Source organism: Protopterus annectens, chromosome 2.part1 (assembly GCF_019279795.1).
Source record: "Protopterus annectens isolate FY-2018-M chromosome 2.part1, PAN1.0, whole genome shotgun sequence".
NCBI classification, from domain to species: Eukaryota; Metazoa; Chordata; order Ceratodontiformes; family Protopteridae; genus Protopterus; species Protopterus annectens.
This window is the reverse complement of record NC_056729.1, coordinates 1,421,587,199-1,421,606,960: the sequence shown is the minus strand read 5'-3', so window position 1 is coordinate 1,421,606,960 and position 19,762 is coordinate 1,421,587,199. Positions and strand designations below refer to the sequence as shown.

The 19,762-nt window shown below is 36.8% G+C and overlaps 1 protein-coding gene across 1 annotated transcript in view; it reads left to right on the top strand.

Annotated features, from left to right (window-relative positions):
• The first annotated feature begins 6,022 nt into the window (after positions 1 to 6,022).
• CFAP99 (cilia and flagella associated protein 99) overlaps positions 6,023 to 19,762 on the top strand; it is a 1,556,346-nt gene continuing 1,542,606 nt past the window's right edge. The window contains exon 1 of the mRNA XM_044062893.1: positions 6,023 to 6,140. The gene's annotated coding sequence lies outside the window, so the exon portion shown is untranslated. The remainder of the gene's footprint in view (positions 6,141 to 19,762) is intronic.

The window sequence follows — 19,762 nt, the reverse complement described above, 5'->3', positions numbered from 1 at the left end:
TTTTTGTCCAGGTCATAACTGTAACAAAAGGCTGGGAGAAAAAGCACCAAAATGTACCTCACGGCATCTGGAATCCCATGATTCTGAGGCCCAGTCAGCCTCCAGACTATCAGCTTAACTCTTACCTCTCCCACATTATTACAGTGCTTTGACATTTTGGGAGTTTTGAAAGGATGCAGGAAGAAAATGAAGACTAAGAATACTTTTTTTTTTCTTTAGTTACAAGTTTTTTTCAGGCCATCTTTAGATCAAAATATTTGAAAAAGGGGTCTAAAGTGCAGCCAAGAGCATCTAGACCCAATGGCTTCTGGGGAGCTGAGACCTCTGGCTTAATTTAATTATTTATTCCTCTTTTATTATGGTGCAATGTTGGCCATTTAGGATATATTGAAAGAATGCAGGAAGAAATCTAAAGAACACAACAAAGTATGAGAAAACAAGGTAAAAAACTAATCTGAATGGTGTGGCAAGCCCAGGATGCAGTGAAGTAGAGGGCAGACCGGGGTATGCAGTGAGGACAGTGGATAGCTATGGGGTCATGGAGTCCTTTTCCTAGAGTTTCATTTCAGCAAGGACCAGAGTCAAAATGTAAAGTACTGCCAGGGACTGCCTCATTTAAGTGCATCCCACAAGTTTATCACCAAGGACTGTTACTCTCCAGACTTCATTTTATAACACTGTAACATCTGAATAAAAAGAAAAAAAACATGCAAGATGCTTGGTTTTGTCAGATTTCTGGTATACTACAATCCTTTTGATTGTATCTTTCTTTACTGCAACATATAATACACCAGGTTGTGTAGTAAATAGTGTTAAACATGCCCTTGCAGACACATCCCTCAAACTGTTTAACTTGAGTTTAGCTACTGGCTCTGTCACTCCTGAGTGGCTCACTGCAGTGGTAATGCCCCTTCATATGGGTGACCTTACAACTGACCTGGGTAATTAATGTCCTATCAGCCTTACAAGCATCATCTGCAGAATCAAGGAGTGTATTATAACTAACCTCATAAACTGTGATAGCAAGAATCTTGTTAGACTTGATACCAACAGTTTGGCTTTGTAAAGGGCAGGTCCTGTCTATTTAATTTGATAAACATCTTCTAAAGGGTTACAGAGGCTATAAATTGTGACTATGCAATGCATCTTGACCTGAAGAAGGCTGATAACACAGCTCCCCATGCTGACGTCATACTAAAGCTAATTGCTTCAAAAATAGATCCATATGTGGTATGATGGTATGTGGGATGAGAGGTACATACTCATTTGGTATGTACCTCTCAAGACACTTGCAACAACTGGAAAGGCCGCAGAAATGCCTCACTAAAAGAATCACAGGCTCAAAGCAGATGCCCTATGCGGACTGCCTTAAAAAACTCCAGCTATACTCTGTCGCATATCGTCTACTCAGAGGCGATCTCTGCTTAACATACAAGGCCATGTCAAACCCAGAGCTGTTGGACATGCTACACTTAAAGAAATCCCAATCCCTCAGAGCCACACGCTCCAGGGATCTAAACCTTGTCATCACAATAAACAAAACATGCTGGAGGGATAGGTTCCTGACCCAGAGACTCCCCAGACTCTGGAATAGACTGCCCTTACATGTCAAGCGAGTGCTTCTTTGGCCCTCTTCAAAAGGAACCTTGACGATTGGATGGGAGAAAGGAAATTCACCCCGGGGATCACGTCAGTCACCCTGTTAGACAGGGGTCCAGGAAGTAAATAGTGTGGGAAGAAATAGCCAGGGAATTGTTATGGCTAGGCTTGTATAGGCCCTAGGGCTGATAGCCTAGTACTAACCTATGAACCTATGAACCTATGGATAGCAAATTGGCTGAAAAACAGAGTCCACACAGTGTGAGCTGCAGATGTCTCATCAGTAAGTATGAAAGTGACCAGTGGTGTCCCTTGGGGCTCAGTATTGGGATCTCTCCTTTTTGGTATTTACTTCTCAGACTACGAGTAGAGAGCCAAGACCTCTGACTATAAAAGTTTTCAGATGACTGCAAACCGGAGGTTGTTATTATGTCATCCTATGACACCCACACTCTTCTGAGTGAGCTCTACCTAGTTAATCCTTGGTGTAGTAAAAATGGGGTCAAATGCTAAAAAGTATAGTATCATTACTTTTGGTAGACAAACCCTCCTCTCATTGTACTACATAGACAACATAACACTACAAAATAAACATTTTATTAGGGACCTAGGTACTTGGGTGGATAGCCCCTCTTGTTTGACCATCATGTGACAAGGGTTGTCAGAAATTCTTCTTTGTAGTCCACCTAATTGCCAGAGGAATATCACCATGGTCTAAAAATCACTCTCTTATACTCAGCATTGATCAGGGCAGTTATTGAGAACAATGACCCCTTTGGGGTGTATCTCATTAATCATATCAAACAATAAGAAAGGGCCAAAGGTTCCTAACCAGAAAGTTCACAGACCTAAAGTCTCTGAGATACCAAGGTAAGCTGGACGCTATCCCTTTATTCAGTATCTTGTACTTCTGGTTCTCTGCAAGACCAGTATCTCCACTGTACTAGAACCAGGGACCCAAATCTTCAACAACAGAAATGGAACACCATGGAGAGGCATACTTATTAGGCAGCACCTCCCAAAACATTGGAATAAACTTCCCCTACATGTTAAACAGTATGATTCCCTATCTTACTTTAAATATAAATTACATGACTGGATGGGTATACACAAATTTACTCTGGGATTGTTTGGAATGGCCCTCCTGTAGATAGGAGATGCTGCCTGATGGAGGGTACTGGCAACGTGTGTATGGTCATAAGATTTATTGGTCTTGGAATATCTATGAACCTAAACTATTTTTATAGCTTGCTCCCATAACTTGTCAGAAAATCTCTGCCTACCCCCAAAATTATCCTGACTAGCATAAAGTGAGTCTAAGAGAATGAATGAATAGTTACAATGAATAGTTAAATACAGTAACATGATTACTATCTTGGAAGTCAGTCTAGCTCCAGTGACAAATATCTCTGTGAAAAATTCTGCTTAAAAACAGGCTATTAGACAGCAGAGCCAAAGTCTATCTATCCTGGTTCTCAGTGGCTGAAAGGCAATAAAGATGCAGGTCTCTGCCTATTTATGTTAATCAAACTTTACTTGTGGAGCAAACATCTCAAATGTAAAAAGTATGTACGTGCATGTAATGTGTACTTATGTAAACTGTTGTCTTTACTGCTCTTGATCCTGGGTTGTGACTGAAAGGGATCACTAGACCAGCTCACTTACCTGTTAAACAAATAGCAATCAACATATAAGTAAACTATCCAGAATTTTGCTGAATATTCCTGATTTTGCCATATATTTTCCCCCCAGCCCCTCGTAAAATGTTTAATTTTCTGGTAAATCACTCAGGCTCATACCTCTCAACTCTCCAGAATTTCACAGAATGCCCAGATTATTGCCTTTTATTTTTGGTGTGTTTTTTATAAAATTTGTAGTTTTCTTGCAAACCACCAAGGATGGTACTCATTAAATAATGAGACACTTAAGTCTGAGACTTCATATCCTTCAGAAAAATGCATGCAAATGCAAAACATGTTAAGCTAGCATCATTTAAAGTTTAAAAAGAGTAATATTTAAAACATGTCCCTTATTTTGGCCTTTTATATCCCCTCATTATTTCTGGCTTTGTCCAAAATTCTGAAGCAAAAGGCACCCATGGAAGCAATGTGTATTTTCATACTGAAATGGGTGGGGCAATGGGCTGAACAAGGGTCTGAGCTTTTGTCAAGTTTTTTATTTGTTCTAAAGACGTCAGCTCTACTTTCCAGAAAACTTAACACAAGCTGGTTAACACGATCTGTCTGAGACCCCATATCATAATCCTTTATTGTCTACCCAGCATACCTCTCAACTTCTTACAGCAAGAAATGTGGACAAAGCCATAAATTATGGGGGGGGGGGGCAAAGGCTCAAAAATAGGGATAGTTTTTTAAATATTACTCTTACAAACTTAAGTTGGTAGAATAACAGGTTTTGCATAGGGATGAATTTTTAGAAGGATAGAAAGTATGTATCTCAAATGTCTGTCATTACTTTCTGACTTCACTCCTCAAGATTTGCCAATGTTTGCCAGAAAATTACAATTTTATGAGGAAACAGACCAAAAATAAGAGGCAAAAATCTGGATATTCAGCAAAAATCTGTACAATTGAGAGGTATGCTACCCAGTTTTGAAACATAATGACAGCTATACCTCTCACCCTGCAGAAAATGAAAATAGGTACAAAGGTTCTTGAAAAGTGGGTACATACTAAATCTCTCTCCCTCTCTCTCCCTCTAGATATTTATACTGTATATAAATCTGGACACCTAATTAGCAAACAATTTGAATAAGCGATAACACTTAACTTTTCCCACTTACTCAGAACTACACATTTAAAAACACTGGAATGACAAAATGACTCCAAAATAGAAACATACTATTTAAAGACATTTAGAACCCTTAGACTTTAATGATATTACAAAAAATCTACCCTACAAAGTCGTTTTATTTATTTTTTGCTTCTGAAAAAGGGAGTATAACCTGGATCTTTTTTTTTCTTTAAATTGTTGATGCCACCATACCTCTCAACTGTCCAGATTTTCAAAGAATGCCCGTAGTTTTTTTTGTCTCATACTTTTGGTCTGTCCCTCATAGAACCAATGTTTTTTTTCTGTCAAATCGTTGAATACTGAAATCACTAAATAATGACAGACATTATATATCATTCAGAAAATGCATGCTAACGCAAACCCTATTAATTTATAAGAGCAATATTTAAAAGCATGTCCCTAGTTTTGGGCCTTTGTCTCCCCCCACCCCCCCTCCATTATTTCTGCCTTTCTCCAGATTTCTTGTGCTAAGAGTTTGGAGTTTGAGAGGTATTGTTGCCCCAATGCCCCCAGTATGTTGGCTTGCAGTCTGGTTTCTTTCTGAGGAGTGGACAGATTAGAATTCAAAAGACTGTGTAAAAGGGCAAATCAAGACAGAAAATAAGAATAAAAAATATTCAAAAAATATCATCATGTGAAGGAATGATAACAGACACATATCTCCAGAACTGGTACAGTTGAAAGGACTGATCGCGGTACGCCATGCATTACAAAAGTGGTCTGCACCCGTTTAACATATCTTAATAAGTCCGAGTCTGAATTAGATGGACACTTGGACAGAGCCTAGTGAGAGGCGCACCAGTACTGTGAAATGTATTTATCAAAAAGGAAGAATGCATATAGTCTCAGTTTGCCATTGCCAGAAAACCCAAAAGACTTGGTGATGCTATTACTGTGCACTTCACAGAGTGTTGTGACATTGGTATAAAATCTAACTTACTTACGTGAAAAAGAACGCATGAAACACACAATAGTTTTGGATGCGTAAATCCGTTATACACCTTAAAATAATCCTAATAAATAAATCTACGTTTTTGTTTAACAACTGCAGTTTCTGTAGAGATATTCTTCAGTTTTCTTTTTGTGTTCTTATACCTCAATCATAAACTTAATACTTTATCTTAACGTTTTAAAGTTGTAACATCTGAATTTTTTTATTTTGTACTAGGATCCCATAAGGTTTCCTCCCACACCACCCATCGTTTGAAAAAAGTACTCAAACCCATAATATTTCCAGTTACACATTTCAAACATTAACACGCAGTTTTCAGCTGTAGCTACTCATAACCATAAAAAAAGGCATTAATATCGGTTAAGCATGTTTTGTATGTGTCTGTCTGTACGGCTGACACTGTCTACAGTTTAACACTCTGTGCACTTCAAGCTATTATTTTTTTCGAGAGATGTTAAGAAAATGTACTCAGTTGAGAACACTGGGTGTACCTAGCTACAGTCTTACACAGCAAGTAACGGGCCATTGCGTCTTGCTGCTAGGATACAAGTAAACACTCCATTCTGTCGTCTCTTATGGGAGTTGGAGTATTTTTCTTGCTGTAGCTTTTGCTAGGCACGTGGACAGCCATTGTGTTGAACTACAATTCCCGATAATCTCTTTGCAGTACCGGCCCTTAGTAAAAACATTGACCCTCGTCAAAGGGAGAAGGAAACAAGTGCAATTAAAAGTTTCAAAAAAGGAAGGACAAAGAAAGAAACGGGCACTGTTTGCGGTAAGTAAATATATTTTGTTGCATACTTTCCTCATCGACATCATTTTATGAGCTGAAGTACGATATTAGCATCTATTTCATCCGTTCATCCATCCATTCACAACCCCTTTTCCCCATTTTTGCACAAGGGGTCGAGGTGTCACTTAAACAGTGACAATCATCTAGAGCCAAGGTTTACACCGGCGGGTAACTAGCCCTGCCACTGTAGTTCTAAATATATTTTGTTGCATACTTTCCTCGTTAAGATCATGCTTATGAGCTGAAGTATGATATTAGCATCTATTCCATCCATTCGCAAACCTTTTTTTTCCATTTTTGCACAAGGAGTCGGGGTGTCACTTCAACAGTGACAATCATCTAGAGCCAAAGTTTACACTGGATTACACTGGCGGGTGGCTAGCCCTGACACGGCAGCTCTTCCACGCCACACAGTCGCACTCGCAGTCACACCTATGGCCAGGTTAGAGTGTCCAGACCACCTGCTACATGTCTTTGGAGTGTGGGAGAAAACCGAAGCACCTGGAGGAAACCACGTTAACACAGGAAGGACTTGCAGACTCCGCACAGAAGGTACCCAGCCAAGAATCGAACAGGGGCATACTTGATCTATCAGAGCTTTGGAATCAGATTTAATCAAAGACTTGATGAAGGCAGAGATGTGTGTCTACTTTTCTTTTTAAAATAAAACATTTACAAGTTCCTGAAGAATTAGGGAATTGTCAGATCGTGATTATCAAAACTGGTATGACTCAGTGTCTTTATCATTCACAGGCACACATGATTCAGATCAAAGCTAAATTTGGAGTAACTCAGATACTATTTAGTGATATAGTTTGTAGTGTAAGCTGTAGTGAAGAAAGTAGAAATCATAATGCTCGTTCTTTTTACATAATTTTAATGTATATGTGCATGGATTTTTGTAAAAACAAGAAGCATATTTAATAAATTATCACCTATGATATGAGCAATCATACATTTATATAAATGAAAACAAACCATATTGACACAATCTTCGTTGCAAGCATTTTACATAACAAGCCACAAAGACATAATTGTAGTTGCAAACATTACACATCACTTATAATCAATCCAATCATTGTCAGTCAAACATTACAGAGCTCTTTCAAATCTTGCCTTCTTTTAAACCTCATTTCTCCCCTGTATATATTGTTTACACAGTTCCCATTTTAAATATGTAATTTGCTCCTACCCTTTTCTAAAGATCCCATTTCCAGTTGTTTTATCTCTGTTACTATAGTCACTATTAGTACAGTTGATTTAGACTTTGATTTCCGTTTTCTAGTAATTGCTTTTTTGGCAGCCACCATAATTAGACTCAGCAAGGCCTTTCTATGCATAGGCAACTGCAATTCTGTGTTATGGCTCAGAAAAATCATTTCTCTAGTTAAACTAATTTGCTCACCCAGTATCTCTGATAGAGTAGTCTGCAGGGAATCTTTAAAGTCTGCCAACTCATTATACTCACAGAAAACATGTTCCCAATTATCTGTTTCTTCCCCATCCCACCTCCAACATTTGCTGTCTTCTCTGGGGTCTACTTCGGGTATAAAAATATCTGTGTAAACATTTCCAAGCAAAAATCCTAAACCTTTTAGATTTTGTTGCATATTTGGGAGACAAACACATATCCCACATTGTTTCTTTGTGAATTATTCATCCAATCTGTCTTCCCAATCCTTTCTAACCTCCTCTAATTGATTCTTATAGTCATCATGCAGTATTTTTTATGGTCTGCTAATTACTCCTTTTTAACAGTAGCTTCTCTTCTAGATTCTATGGGCTGGTCTCTCATTTAGGACCCCCCCCCCCGTTTCTTTCTCTTTGCCTATACTCTGATATCAGTCCTTGATAAGGAAGGCAGTCTCTACCCTGCAGTCCAAATAAATTCTTAGCATCTTCCCATTCTATCACCTTTCCTTCTCTAGCTATTTGCTCCCAATACCTTGGTTCCTTTGCTAGTTTTTCCAATAAATTCTAGCCCCCTCTTGCCTGTTGTCTGCATCCCTAATTGCAATTATCCCTATTGGTAGAATCTTCTTTCTTCATTCCCGTGTTGGCTTAAAATACTTTCTGCTGCTTTATAAATATAATATTCTGTATGATTATTGTTATTCTCCTTAAAGGTCTGCATCCAAAATTCTCGTCTCTCCTTGTTTCTTGAGCTTCCCCTATTTCATCATCATCTCTTTCCACTTTGAAATATAGGTTTCTGCTTGTGCTATGTACATGAGTCTTAACTGTATAGCTCTGAAATACCCCTTCAAATCGGGTAGTCCCAATCTGTCTTGTTCTATTGGAAGAATCATTGTATCCCACTTGACTCTTGCCATCTTCCCCGCCCAGATAAATCCTTCAGCTCTTTATTAATTGTTGTCCACAACTTCTCCTCTGGTTGATAAAAAATATACCTGACCTATGTATAAGACTAAAGGGTTTAAAAACATTTTAACTGCTGGTATCTACTGTCCATATCCATATAACAGAGCTACCAGTTTCTCAGGTTTTGTATTATCTTTTGTTTAATCTCTTCCCACATATCCTGTGCTGCCACATCAGAATCATTTAATGCATATTCCTAAATACTTCATTTTTATCATGTCCCCATAAATATTGGTGTTGCTGAACAAATTTGTGTGTGGATACATAATTTTCCACTATTGCCTTTGTTTTAGCTTTATTATTTTTGTATCCTGAAAAGATTTGAAACTGTCTCAGAATGTTCCACAACACTGTAATGCCCTTTTCTGGTTTTATCAGGTATAAAATAATATCATCTGCAAATAGAGCTAGCTTTTCTTGACTACCATACCAATTATACCCATGAATTTCTGAGTCCCTTATTTTCTTTGCCAATGGTTCTAAATATAATGGAACTAACAAAGGAGAAAGAGGACACCTCTGTCTGGTTCCTCTGCTCAAGCAGAAATTACCAGAGAAGAACCCACCCAATTCATCAAAGTAAGGCACCATGCACCAACCTGTATTTTAGCATTTTCATTCTATTTAATTTTGAAACCAAAACTTCATCATCAGGTCTGTAATATCCATTAACCAAGTTCCTTAGCTCTACTGTTAATAACTGCTAGGAGCTGTATGATTTACAGATGAGTTCCACATGTTACAGCAGCAGTAATGCACTAATGCAGTACAATGCATAGTAAAAATAAGCATATTTTAGAGCAGTGCAATGTATTGTAATGTGTTGCATTATAATGTTTTATTGTTTTACTGGTAGCATACTGAGTTATGAAACTAAACATATTCAGGATGTTTTCAAGATGTTTCACTTTGTCTTTTGGCATGGTGAGATGTATTATAGAGTATAGCTGCTGTGATCCAGGAATAACTGAACATTGCCCCGTCTATGTAGGCTAATTCTGAGCATGCAAGAGTCCTATAGAAAATGATAACATACATATTTTTTCTTTATTTGTCTATTTTATTTATTTATGTGTCTTGGGTAAGTTTTTTCTACCAAGACCAAAGAAACAAAAGCAATACAAGCGCATGAAGCAATTTTGTGTACACTGCTTTCCTTTTAACTAGGTATGTTGTGAGGTACAGTTTGTCACTCTGCTGTGGCAGCATTACAGTGCTGTGAAAAATCATTACCACTCTTGGCCATGGCACTGTAGAACATCACTTAAGTGGTAGTGTTTTTGCTGGGCCTATAGCTGCAGCTGTTACAAAACATTTTCAATACCATGCCATTATTGGCTCAAACTTTATTCAGTGCTTGTTTCTGCATCATGCACACACATTAATATTTATTTATTTTACAAAGAGTGTAGTGTATTTACCTAGTGCAATATCTGTAGAAATGCTATACTGTCTTTGGATGCATGATCTGTGTATGAGTGTTTGACTCTGTCAGGTTCTGGTGTTGTGGTGGTTAATATTTCAGTAGTTTATATATCACTACATGCCGTGGGAGACAGAATAGTTTAGGGTTAAGAAGGTGGTGATTAAATATGAGTGTGAGCTATGAAGAGGGAGATGGTAAGAGATCTGTGCCAGCCTGTTACTGAACCTGGAAATGCACTATCTAAGAAGTGGTGGGTACCTGACTTTACTTGCTAGACTAGACTAGAAATTATGATAGCTATCACTACTAGTTAATAAAAACTTTTCCACTACTTATTTACTGACCTTTACGTGCAATCAGCAAGACTTGCTGTCTTGGCCTTACATTTCTGCTGGACATGACAAGGCACAATCAGAAAACACTGATATTTGTTCATGTTCTAACATCTTGTCTTTCACAATAACCGTATAGTTCTACAGCAGGCAAATCAGATCCTGTACATATGGTTAAATGACCATCTATCCAAAGACTTGTGAACAAAACCACCAAGAACAACAAACTCATAAACCACATGCGGTAAACCTACGGTACTTCACGCCAACAAAGAAGTGAAAACCAATTCCATTGATACTATTTTAGTAAAATACACAAAGATTGAGTGGTTTTGCCTCCAATATACACAAGACTTTATCAGAATCACCATATCTTTAACAAATTCCTTAATATATATATACATATTAACTGACCAATCAATGCAGCCTATGATAGTCACACATCTCTATATCATATTACTAAATTCATATTGTTATATTAAAAAATAGTATTAGATTGGAAAAAATTGTTTAAAGTGCAAAAATCTATAACATACAAAAATAAATAAAAATATATAACTCATACTTTACCCTGCAAGGTAACTGTTAACAGAAATATTTTCATTCACCCCGGTTTATAATCCACCCACAAATATAATTGCCATAATAATTCATTAAATTCCAAAATGTCTTCCCATGGGTCTTTCCTAATATGAGTCAATAATGTAAATTTAAATGTTTTAAATTCTCGATCCTCAATGGAATGCTTATAAGATGCATTAACTTTTACTTTGTTCACTATATCATAAATATGTTCATATATACTTTTTCTTAACAGGTATTTAGTCTTCCCCACATAAAATGCGTGGTATGAATCACACATTACCAGCTACACCACTCCTACTGAACCACAATTAAAAAGGTCTCTTAGTTTCAGTTTCTGTACATAATTCAGAATTACTAGGGTACCAGTAAAGATATATTTGCATTGAGAAAACGTACCACATTTTCTTGTGCTTCCTAAATTACTAGTATCATGTATGTCTATAGTCCTTGATTCCAAAATGTTTTTTTTTTTTTTTTAATTCCATGATTTTTTTATATATAAATATTGTTTTTACACTAAGAACATGGGACATATTCTCAAAATACAAAAATAATTCCCAATACTTCTTAGCAGATGTAGTGACACTTTTACAAATGGTATCATATATATCCTCCTTATCAACATTATAATTTTATCATGGAATGCAAATGCTTCCATTGTCCTACTCATAAAGTCCCAGTTTACTCTGTTAAATGCTTCCTCTTTATCAAGACCCATCAACAACAGTGTTATTTTCTTGCATTCTGCTTCCCAAATATTTGCCCCCCCCTCCACAAAACCACATTGATCCATATCTATCAATTTTGGCATCACTTTTGTCATTTTATTTAGCCATTATAGACATAAACATGTTATAATTATGGTTTAGTATTGAAACGGGCCTGTATGAAACTGGATCTGATGGCTCTTTACCTTCTTTGGGTATTACAGCTACCACCACCTTCTTCCAGGATGTTGGTACTTCTCCTCCTCTTAAAATACTGTTAAACAAAACCTTCCAAATCTTTATCAGTTTTTTTCCCTCCTAGCTTCCAAATTTCCACAGGAATATCATATATTCCTAGGGAGTTTGCTGTAGATTGGTTATACATCATCATTTTTTATCTCATCTCCTTCTATTCTGTTAGTAATTGAGCCTCATCTACCTCTAACCTTGGCATATTTAATTCTTCAATAAACATTTCCATTTGTACCTTTTCTTGATTTCCATATTTCTCTGCTTTATACAGAATTTTATAGAATTTCCAAAATATTTCTAATACTTCTATTGGATATCTTGTTATCTGCCTTGTTATAGGCTCCCTAAGTTTGGCAACAGCCCTTTCTACTTTCTGTTGCCTGAGTCATTGTGTTAAAAGTTTTTGTGCACTAAAGTTATTATCAAAAAACAGTTGCTTAACAGCAATCTTTCTAAACACATGCATATTATTGAGGTAATCCATTATTTTCTGTTTAGCATTCTGCAGTTGCTCCTCTTCTTGTTCTGTGAGATTCCCCTGTTTTGCAATACTTTAACATTTTCAGTCCCTCTAAATAATTCTTGTTACTGCTTAACTATATCTCCCTTTCTTTTATTTCCACCCTATTTTAAACTCCACTTTAATTTTATCCAACTCCCTAGTTATATCTTCAGAAGAAATTTCTATCATCTCTAATAGCTCCTGATTAATTTCCACTACCCATTCCTTAAATTCCTCTCTTTTCAACAGGTAGGTGGAAAAGCATTAGTGCCTCATTTTTATTTCCTTACCCTGTGTTTTTATTTTAGTTTTTATTGGCACATGATCTGGAATAGTTATTGGGTGCATATCAAGACCTTCAATTAAATGCATGTGTTCCTGTGAAATGTAAATTCTGTCTAGCCTAGCACAGTGTTTGCATCTTGGGGCATAATATGTAAATTCACTCCAAACTTCTAGTACTGAATTCACATCTTCGATGCCAAATATTTTCATACATTTCTTCAAACAAGCTGCCCTCTTTTGTTATATTTTCCCATCTGGACCTCCAGACACATCTTCATTGTTGCAATTCAAATTCCAGCCCTATCTATAAGTAATATTCCTGGCTGAAAGCTGATTATTTCTCCCCAGATTTTCTTAATCTCCATTATAGCAATTTTAGGTGGAATATAAACACATTCCAGTGTAATCCTCCTCCCTTGCCAGTAGCCCTTTAGTACTACAAATCTATTATCATGGTCTTTTTTATCCTCTTCTGTCACTATTGGAGCTCCTCTTGCAATTAATATAATAAGTACCCCCTTTTCCTTTTTCCCAGGTATAAACATCCTGAAAACCTTTCTTTATCAAATACACATGTTCAGTTCTTTCCAAGTGTGTCTCCTGTAGCATAACTATTTACACTCTACATTTTTAATATAGTTCACTGCTCTTTTTTTATATTTTTCTGTGAGACCATTGACATTTAAAGGCATTACAGAAAGCATCATTGTATAAAAAAGTTATTATTCCCACCACTTATGTATAAGCAAGTTTTTTTGTTAAATGTTTAATTCCAGCTTGCATGCATACACTGTTTGGCAGGTTGATCTTTTAAACAGTTGTTTCTTGTTATATCCATTTGACCCTATGCCACATCTTACAAAACTTGTTTTATTGAAAGCCCTCAAAAAAAAAAAAAAAAAAAAAAACAAGCACACCCCATAATACCTCCTAAAACCTATTAACTTAATAATAGCACACAAAACTATGTACATCTTCAAATATTGATGTTCTACCCTCCAAATAGGAACATATGTTCCAAACTGACATCCACACTCATAAACTTGGGTTAACCTAAAATAAAGGTTATCCATGCTAAGACACATGGTGCAGCCTGTGCTTCTACTGAGTGCTGTCTGGTTTTGTCTTATATTTATAGCTCTCCCAGCTGAGTAAACATATGAATTCTTTCACAGGACAATATTTCCTAGCCATTTCTCTGTATCAGATTGTTTCCTGGAGCATGATGACCAGATATAGAACTACTACTAAGCATCCATTATTTGCTAGAAAAAAACTTATAATATTTAATATTCTTTCACATTTACTTGTTTTCTCTTAAAACTTGATACTAGATCAAGCTAAGGTCCTTAATCCAGTCATTCCCCTATGCAAGAAAAAGAAAAGGTGCACTGTTTTTTCTTTTGTCGAGTTCTTTTAATCAGAGTCTTTTTTTTTTACATTGCAGTGACACATTTCTAAAAACCAAACAAGCAAAAGAGAGAAGAAGGGAGAAAGAAAAAAGATATAAAAAAAAAAAAACAGGAGCACCTGTTTACATTAGTGCCCCCTATTGCACTTAAAATAACTGAGAAAATGTTACTTTATAGCATGCAAAGAAAATCATATACAATAAAACAGTACCACTAAAAATTGTTTACTTATAGCCAGCTTTTTCCCTCCTCTTCTCCTCTACAAAGTATTTTTCCAAACATTAATGACATGAAGTAGGGCATATACTTTATATTCCCCTGCAAGTTTAGCACAGTCCAAAAAAGTCCAATATTTCCAGATTTTTCTTGTTCTGTCATGTTTCGCAAATATAATTATTGCTTTGTAATCCCCCATTTGTCAGTTTCCAATCTCCATCTTCCAAATCCTATTTCTGCTTCATTTGCAATGTACTCTTGATTCTTCTCATTGACTCTTGTGCCTTTTGCCTTGTCTCAAGCATTTTCTGTTGAAACATTGGAAAAGGTTTCACTGGCATAGTCTCTTGGTGGCCATTATTACCAGAAGAACAATAAGCAGAATTTTCTTTTGTTTCACAGCTCACGTTTTGTTGGACAAACTTTTGTATTTTCTCTTTAGCATGTACTTTATCAAAAAATGATTTTGTCCCTCCAGGGAAGAATATTTTGAAGATAGCTGGGTACAGCAGTTTGAATCTCATGCCTGCTTCTCGAAATTCTCTGAATAGTGGTATAAATTTACTCCTCTTCTGCCTGGTGTGCAATGAGTAATTATTCTCCACAAACACTCTGCTGTCTCCCACTTTTAATACTTTGACTTTCTGACACAGTTTTTTCAGAATCAATTCCTTCTCCTGGTAGAATTGTATCTTTACTATTAATGGTCTAGGCCAGGGGTGTCCAAACTTTTTTCACCAAGGGCCATATGCGGTAAAATACACAAACAGATGGGCCACTCACTCGAGGTGAAGTATATATTGCCTCACCTGTTTTATTTAATTTTAAGTAAACTAAATCAATCAGCCTACAACACTGCTTTTCATGAATAGGATTTTTTTTAGAACAAAAAAGGTTGGCAGTTCATTCTCAAAACAGCTGCCTCTGATTGCTTCTGGATGGTGGTCCTTCTTGACAGACCTGGAAGGGGTGGGGATATAAAATAAATTATATACTATATTTCAAGCTTGTTATGCAAATAAGTTTGGATTGTTAACAGATCAACTAATATTTGTTTTAAAAATGCTATCAACATAAAATGATTACATTTATTAAGTAATAGGGCTTAATAATAACACATGGAACGTGTAATTATATATTTTGAACTCGGGAACACGGTTGCACTCAGTGGGAACAATGAAGTTGCGCTTTGGCCTGCAGGATTGCTGGCAGGTCTGGAATCAGTTTTGTGGTTGAGATGTGAAGGACGTCACAGAGATGGTAGTTGGTCATTTTGGTTCTCAATCTGCTTTTGTTCAGCATCATCAGAGAAAATGTTTGTTCACATATGTATGTTAAGCCGAACAGACTCATTCTTTTTTGCGTGGCATCTCATCAGAGGAACCTTGGCTTCTTCCAAGCTCAGGTAGACGTCAGATAAAGAGAGAAGCTGATGTTGATTCTTCAGAGAATCATCACACTGCATTTCTATAAGTTCTAATTGCAGACTCTCTTCCACTTCTTCTGCATTTATCATGAAGGGAGTTGCAAACAGCTTGATATCATTCTCAATAGTAGAAAAATCTTGGAAGCGCTGAGAAAATTCTGTCAGGAGTGATGTGATCACAGACACATATTTCCCCTTTTTACCAGAGAGATCGACCTTTGGAAATGCAGATCTGATTTCGGACAGTGTGGGGAAGTGTGCGACATTGAAGGTGCGCAACTGTGCCTCAAACAGTCGGAGCTTCACACAGAATGCTTTCATGTGTGCGTGAAGCTGTGGTACGAGTTGGTCTTTACCTTGTAGGTTTTTGTTGAGTGTGTTGAGGTGTTCAGTGAGATCAACTAAAAATGCCAAGTCTGCCAACCATAGAGGGTCACTCAACTCGTGAATAGGTCGGTCCTTTTCTTTCAAAAACTGGTCGATCTCTGATCTCAGAGAATAAAACTGCCGAAGCATGGAGCCACGACTTAACCAGCGCACTTCTGAATGGTAGAGCAGGTCCCCATATTCAGCATCAACGTCAGTTAAGAAAGTTTGAAATTCTCTGCGGTAGAGTGCTCGTACTCAAATTATGTTTACTGTTTTCACAACAGTGTTCATCACATCGTTAAGCTGTACTGTCTTGGCACAGAGTGCTTCTTGGTGGATGATACAGTGCATTTTAACTGCCTCACCTCCACTCTCCTGCACCTTGGCGCACACCATAGAAGCCATTCCTTTGTGCTTGCCTGTCATAGCTGGAGCTCCATCCATTGTAACTCCACACAACTTGTCCCATTTAAGTCATATCTTGTCAATTGCATTTGACACCGCTTCAAAAATGTCTTTATCCGTTGTTGTGGTATTTAGACTGCTGAGATCAAGCAGCTCCTCCGTAACGCAAAGGTTATTGTCAACACCCCGCAAAAAAATTAATTACTGTGCGGTATCTGTGGCGTCTATGCTCTCATCACATGCAATAGAGTAGAAATGAAAAGTACATGTTTTGTCTGACAGTTGATGTTTTATGTTGGCTGACAAGTCTTCGATTCGCAGCACAACTGTGTTCCTTGATAGGCTAACACTGTCAAATTCTTGACTTTTTTCTGGGCACATTATTCCTGCAACTTTAGTGAGGCACTGTTTTATAAATTCACCATCTGAAAAAGCCTTCCCATGCTGGGCAATGAGTTGAGCCACCTCATAGCTGGCTATTGTGGCATTTTCTTGAGTTTTTTTTTAATTCAATCCACATAAAACGTGAAACGCTTGATGAAACTCCACGTTTTTCATCTATGGATCCATTAGGTTTTTATTCATTGCTATGTTTGAATTTTAAGTATATAATGTTTTATCTTGATTCATTTTTGTATGTAATTTTGGCTTTTGTCCACTGGAGGGGAGTGATGTATTAGCTTTGGGATAAATCAATTTATGTACCATTCCGTTTCTCTATATGAGGTTCCATTCAATTGTTTATTCCTTCGTTTACTTATGCATAGTTATTTGTGTGTTTACAGTTTTGTTGGCGATCACCAACATTATAGCATTCAGTTATGATTTGGGAGTTAAAAACACATGTGTTCTTTTCAAATGCAAGGTCAGTGATTGTTGTGTACAATAAGTTTTAAACATTGAGTTGTTATTATTTTATTATGCCTTAGCCTAATTGCATACTCATGAGATGTAATGTTATTGAAGGGTTTGAATCTCCAAAGCTTATAAATATGTTGGGGTAATGTTATTCTCGTTGTCTGATGAAGTCTGTTGTATACACGAAAAAAGCAGAGTTTCGTCAAGCGTTTCACGTTTTATGTGGATTGAATAAACTGTTTGTGTATACTAGAGCTGTCCGGTGCTTGGTTTCTCCTCGATACAGTGCTTCGTGGTTGCTTACTAGTTTTTTGTTTTTGCACTGTTCTTTACCTGTGGTTTAAAACCAAGAAATGCAATACTGCCAGGTTCATGTGCAGGCCATATTTTGGTAGATTTTTGGAATTTGCTGCGGGCCAATTAAAAATGGATCCGCGGGCCGTAGTTTGGACACCCCTGGTCTAGGCTGCTTTCTTATTGCCAGGTTTGGAGCATACACACCATGTGTCCTTTCATTTAGCAACCCCTCCTGTGGAATACTAGTCCAGTTACTTATTTGTGCTTTTATAAAATTGATACAGTCTGTGCCTTCCAGCTTCTCTGGTACATCAGAAAATCTCTATCACCTCTTCTGAATACTTGTTTAAAGCGTCTTCCAATTTTTCCAACTTTTGTTGTTTGAGTTGATATACTCCATCAGTGTTTCATTTATTTTAATCAGGTGTGTGTGCAGTTACCTTATACTTTCCTCTAGGTTACTGGAAGTCATGTCTGGGGCTTGCACTGCTTTTTGCTGAACAGCTGCAGTACTTTTCCCAGTCAATGTTTTTTTCCTCACCTTTTTGAAGCTGATTTTCTTTGCATCCAGGCAGTGCACTTACTAGCCAATTACTGAAATTTACCCAGAGATGTAAGTCCACTGGCTTTCTCTGCTAAGTTGCTGTTTTCACACTGTGAGAACTAGAATTAAGCTGTTACTCAATGTACAGCAATCTTGGAAGTCTGTATATGTGCATGGATAGGTAGGAAATAATATTGTACTCTTGCTGAAATACCAGTGATACTGCTAACCAGTTTATACAGCTTATTTCAGTTTGGGCTATGCACTTCACTTTTATTTCCCCTTTTATATCACTGAACAGAAGCAGAGTATGGGAGGGAATTAAATGGGTTGCCAGTGCCTCTGTTACAAAATATATTACTAAAAGTATATATCATGTCACATTCCTTAATGCTAGCTTCCCACATCTTGAAAATATATGTAAAAAAATAATCTTCTACTTTCTGGGCAAAAAACTATCCAATTTTTTCTCACACTCCATCAGATCTGCAATAAGGAAAGGAATCTTCTCCCTCAAAATGAATTCACCCCCCTCCTCTTACATCAGTAGCCTCTACTATATCACTGTTCAAACATGGGAAAACAAAATATAGAGATTTATTGCATATTCTCCAATAAATGATCAACACTGCATAACACTAAAAAAGGCAAACTATCTCCCAGTAAACCAAAGCACATTCCTGTTCCTAGGATCAGAACTGTTCAAACTCCTACGTGAAAATACTCTTCCCTCCTGTAACCTCAAAACTAATAAAGCATATCCCAACATACAACCTAAGAAACTTGAACCACTTGGGCCATAAAACACAAATCCCACACTCAATGATATAAATCTATGACCATACATTCTCAGTTTTTGGGCCCAAATTGTGGGAGTTCCTCCAGCCTGAAATTAAAGACATCCTCTTATTTGAAATCCCATTCTCTATGAAAATCACATTTAGTTAATCAAGCAGAATATACCTGTTACTTATTAGGTCACATCACTTATGTCTGCTTTAAGTCTTCTCCACTCTAACTTAACCACTAAGATTCTTTGTTTCTTCTCATATCTCTAGTTTATTTTATTCTAATTTCTCAGATGTTTTGGAACTTTTGTACATGTTGTAAATGAATACACTGAATTTACTGTGTATTAAAAGCATTACTCTTCCATAATACTGTTTTTTGTCATTTATGTATTATTGTCCACTGGTTTCATCAAAGCAAGGCACCACACACCAACCTGTATTTTAGCATTTTCATTCTATTTAATTTTGAAACCAAAACTTCATCATCAGGTCTGTAATATTCATCAACCAAGTTCCTTAGCTCTACTATTAATAACTGCTAGGAGCTGTATGATTTACAGATGAGTACCACGTTACAGCAGCAGTAATGCACTAATGCGGTACAATGCATAGTAAAAATAAACATATTTTAGAGCAGTGCAATGTATTGTAATGTGTTGCATTATAATTTTTTATTGTTTTACTGGTAGCATACTGAGTTATGAAACTAAACATATTCAGGATATTTTCAAGATGTTTCACTTTGTCTTTTGGCATGGTGAGATGTATTATAGAGTATAGCTGCTGTGATCCAGGAATAACTGAACATTGCCCTG